The sequence below is a fragment of the Triticum aestivum genome, chromosome 3B (genome assembly GCF_018294505.1).
Source record: "Triticum aestivum cultivar Chinese Spring chromosome 3B, IWGSC CS RefSeq v2.1, whole genome shotgun sequence".
In the NCBI taxonomy this organism is placed as follows: Eukaryota; Viridiplantae; Streptophyta; class Magnoliopsida; order Poales; family Poaceae; genus Triticum; species Triticum aestivum.
Genome location: NC_057801.1, coordinates 762686541 through 762691324, shown reverse-complemented (window position 1 = coordinate 762691324; position 4784 = coordinate 762686541). Strand labels below are relative to the sequence as shown.

The window sequence follows — 4784 nt, the reverse complement described above, 5'->3', positions numbered from 1 at the left end:
TATAATTGATTTTTCTTCATCAATCATATTATCTTGTTAGCTCGCCATTATAACAAGGAGTTGTAGTGTTCTCTTGAAAAAAACTGGTACTGACGCGCAACCTGAAAATCTTTCAGATTAATTGATCCAGTAGTGAGAAACATGTCTTGATTGGACCATACTAAGGAGCAAATTTGTTTAGAATGAGCATGGTCATGGAGATGTAAGGCAAGAGTAAGCTGAGAATTCGGACTAGTAGTTGGAACATCGACCCATGGGGCCTAGTTACCCAACACTGATGTTATTTCAGTAACTGAATGAAATAATCAGGGTCCTACTGTACTTTGTACCTTGTCAGTAAACCAGCATGTTAAATCAGATATAGACTCGTAGTTCACAAATTGATACCAACCAGAGTAGGAAAACAGAGTACTCCAATGGATCTTCTGATCAGCACGTGCTCATGCGTTCCTGGTTTCAATTTAATGGGACTTGTGTTTCGTCAGTTTGTTCTTTCACTTTCCAGCATTCATTGCAGGAAGGTTGCCACTGAAAGTTTCTTATTCTTGTAGCCCTCAAAGATAACTGCTGGGATGGTGGTACAATCTGATGCACTGAAAACAGAGGATGGAGTGTACGGGCCAACGTTGTCGTTTGCTTATCCCCCCCCCCCCCCCCCCCCCCCACTTCATCCAAGTGCATCTATGCAGTGTGATGCGTAGCCGAGTCTCTTGTGCTCTTTCCGATTGATTAATCCAAGTGGTCAAGTGCATCGTCGTTGCAAATCTGGCATCATCGTCAGTGAAGTGGCCACCGTACAGCCGTACCATACATGTAGATCTTCCAGGTCCCAATTGCATAGATGCTCGACAGCCACCGGGCAACCAGCAGCCGCTGGGCGTATCATATCATATACACGGTGAGACATGGACGTGGTTGGGGGCAGCAGACACCACTATCATCTATGGACGCAAGTGGACTGGATCGGGGGTGAACCCACCTTTCTACCCATGCATCCCGGATCATCTTTGCTTGGACAGTGCACAAACCTGCAATTTCTAGCGTGCTTGTTCAGGTTCCGATGTCATTGGAGACACTGAAACTTCATTAGCTGCACAGCATGCAGTGGAAAGCAGGAAAAACAGGATGCAGCAGGGAGTTTTCTCTCGTGTGTGCAATTCCTCTTCCCCATTCATCTGTGTTGTGGCAAGGTGATGTGGTCCGAGGAATTCAGCGAGAACCATGTGGCGAATGGGCTGGCGGCTGCAGGAGAATAGCAGATACGCCTACCGGCTGTGATCTCTGGACTGCTCACCTTTGCTGGCATGTTTGGTCTCCTTCTGAACCTCAACACATTTTTATTCGCAGCAAAAATCATGTGTGATAAATGGTCCACCACGACCTCTACTACTCTAGTCCTTTTTGGTCTACTTTCAGTTTGGGTACAGTCTTGCAATGGATCTTCCTTCTTGAGCCTCTTATTGGCAACTTGCAACAAGTACAGCATCTGCATGTGATTGTCTCTGTTTTTCCCTTTCAGATCCTGGCAACTCGTAACTTCCTGGCGTTCCGTTATCTTTGATAGTGGAATGCGGAGAAAGTGTTTGCCTTCGTATGGGAAGAAAAAACTGTAGTTTCTTGTTGTTCTTGTCAGATTCTAACACTGGTTCGTTCAATGAAAAGCGGATTTGAACCAGTTTCTCGTCACTTTCACATACATAATGTAGAACTGATGCATGCATCTTACTAGAAAACAAGATGGACTAACCGAAAAACGCTTTCGCCCCGCTTTATATATAAAGCCATAACCGTCAACAAGTCGATACAAACACACGCCACCCCAACACGCGCACACACCCAAGGCTAGATACATAGGCGCTGAGCGCAGGTACACCACCCCTATCGCTACAAGAGCTACCAGGGTCCTCAACCGTGAACACCATCGCGAAGAGACGAAGCCGCATACGACGAATTATGAGCTCCAAGGCGGCGCCTTCAAGAAGGTCACGACACCAGAGCGCCGCCACCTCCCGATCCTCGAATCAGGGTTTCCCCTGGAGCAACACAATGGGACCGCGGCGACGCCTTCAAGAAGGGAACGAACTCGCCGCCGCCGGCCTACACGAAGACAAAACAGGTTTTCATCCTGGCCAACACTCACCGCCCCTGGCAAGGTACGGACGCCGCACCACCACCACCGATCGACGCACCCCAGTCACCATGCCGCCCACACGGCCATGGCCACCGGGCAGCACCTGAGCCACGGGCTCCGCCCACGAGCACCGTGCTCCCACCTCCAGAGCCGCCGCTCCGGAATCCAAGACCACCCCAACCCCTTCAACCTAAGCCACCGACACTGCAGTCGGAAAAGCACACCCTTTTGGCAAGAACGGGGACCAGCCGGCCGAAGCAGGGCAGGGGAAGCCATCGGCGGCTGCCGGCCACGCCGCAGCCACCACGCTATTTCACGAACCGGGGCCAGGTCTCTGTCGCCACCTCTGGCAACAGCAAGACCCGGAGGAGCATCTCCAACGGCAGCCGAACACGCGGCGTGCTAAAAATCAATTTGCAGCGCGCCGATTGCCTGCTTTGGCGCGGCGGGGAGCGCTGGCTCCAGCGGCCGCGGTAAATTTGGCACGCGCGTAGCTCCAGTAGGTGCGCTAAAATACAGCGCGCACGCTCTCACACAAACAGTCTGGACTATGGTGCATATGCATAGATAGATAGATTACGATACATAGATATTTCACAATACATAGATAAAACGGTACATCGTATAAATAAATAAAAGAACTACGGTGCAACTAGATAAAAAAAACTACGGTGCAACTAGAACCTACTCCAAGTCGTCCTCATCATCATCATCATCATCATCATCATCCTTGGTGGTGTTGTCCAAGGTATCGAGCCAAATGTCATCCCAACGTTCATTGTCTGTCCCGAAGAACGACTTCCCACCGGCGTTGATGAGATCGCACTGCGATATGGCCAGTGCCTTGTGCCGACGCCTGTCCGCCTGCTCCGCGCGGCGCCTTGCTGTCCTCTCCGCCTAGAAGGCGTTCTCGGCGGCGACGTCCTCTGGGTGGCGCCGGCGCCACTCCGCCATGGCTCGCTCGTCCTCCTCGGTGATGAGAAGGCGGCGTTGTCGCCGACGGTGGTACTCAAGGTCCTGGTATATTATCAGACGAGGCGGAGGGGTGACGGACTGCGCCTGCTCGCGCGTGTAGACGTCGTGGAAGTTCATCTGCGCGTGAGGCCTCCCTATGAGCCACGCCACCGCGTCGTACGCGCGAGCGGCCTCGTGCGAGGTCTCGAACGTGCCGAGGCCGAGGCGGACATCGCCAGACCAGATCTCGGCGTAGTAGGCGCCGGAGGGGCGCTCGCGGACGCCGTGGTAGCCCGAAGATCCCCGGCGGCGCGACGGCATGGTGGCTCGGTGGGGGCGGGTTGGTGGCGGGGCGGGGAAGCGGCGACGAAGTGGTAGAGGAAGCGGCAGAGCATGCGTGGTAGTGTGGAGGGCGATGGGTAGCCGCGTGGCGAGCGCCGCAATTTATAGGCGTGCCGGAAGCGATGCGCCAAATCTAGTGCGCGGCTGCCCGCTTTCTCCCCCACGCGCGCAATCATTTCTAGCGCGCTCTACTTTCCTGCCTCCGCTGGAGCACGCGAAAACGTCACGCGCGAACTAAAAGGCCAGTTTACCACGCGCGCGTCTTTTGGCGCCGCTGTTGTTGATGCTCTAATCGAGTCACCCAGCCTCTTTCTTTCATGATACCATCTTAGTTTCAGTGGAAGCTGCAAAATACACCAGATTCAACAAAGCAATGCAGGTAGAATTACAAGTTAATATGCTGCAACTTTTGACGGTGTCTAGACCAAGGTTTTGGTTATTGAATGGTGCATTTTTACCCAGGGGAGTTGGTAAACGTGGTTACCATGATTACCATGAAATTTCAAGCAAATTTCACAAATTTCGAACGAATTTTGTAATTGAATTTTGAATTGAAATTCTTTCAGAAAAGATATGGATAGCACTTGAACTTATATTATAATAAAAGAACTACTAGCTAGTGGAATGTTGTCTACACGCGTGTTATCAAGTGCTGCCATACCTTACTATACATTGAGCGTTTGAATTCAAAAAATTCATTTTTTTTGCTTGAAATGCCCATTTATTGAGGGGGACCGAACTATACGGTAACCATGATAAATCTCGAAATTTCGAGCGGTAACCAAAACCATGGTCTAGACACTATATATAAGAACCTGACCTCAACATGCAAGAATCATCAGCCCTATTGAAATTTCTAAAAAGTACACCTGCGAAAGAAACCAATAATTGGCAGGGAGAGAGGATAAACCTGTCACACGACAGCTCTCCCTCCCGCGCCGCCTCCGCGCGCCGGCAGGGAGGGCTTCCGGCACGGCCACCCCCGAGTACTCCCTCCTCCCTCCTCCTCCCTCGCCGCCGCTAGAGGGCCTGGCCGGGCAAAGCTTTCCCGGGCCGGCGGTGGCGGGGCCATCTTGTTCCCCCGCGTTCAGAGGAGCGGCGCGGGCCCTTCTCTTCGGCTGGGGGCGCGACGTGGGCGTCGGGCGTCGCGGCGCGATGTTGCCTGGCGTGCTGGCGGCACTGGGTGGTGGCCACGTGGCCGGCGGTGCGGCCGGTGGTGGGTCATGCGGGGCCCTGCCGTGGCGGCGGATCTGGCGCGATGGGGCTCCTGCGGCGACGGCTACGGGCGGCTCGACCCGACGGCCCTGGGCGTCGGGCGGCGGCTGCTGACAGCGAGGGGACCGGCGCATCAGAGACT

At 53.4% G+C, this 4784-nt stretch overlaps 1 pseudogene; it reads right to left on the bottom strand.

The window, feature by feature from the left end:
* Positions 1-2815: 2815 nt before the first annotated feature.
* Positions 2816-3522, bottom strand: LOC123067841 (uncharacterized; annotated as a pseudogene).
* Between the last annotated feature and the right edge of the window lie 1262 nt (positions 3523-4784).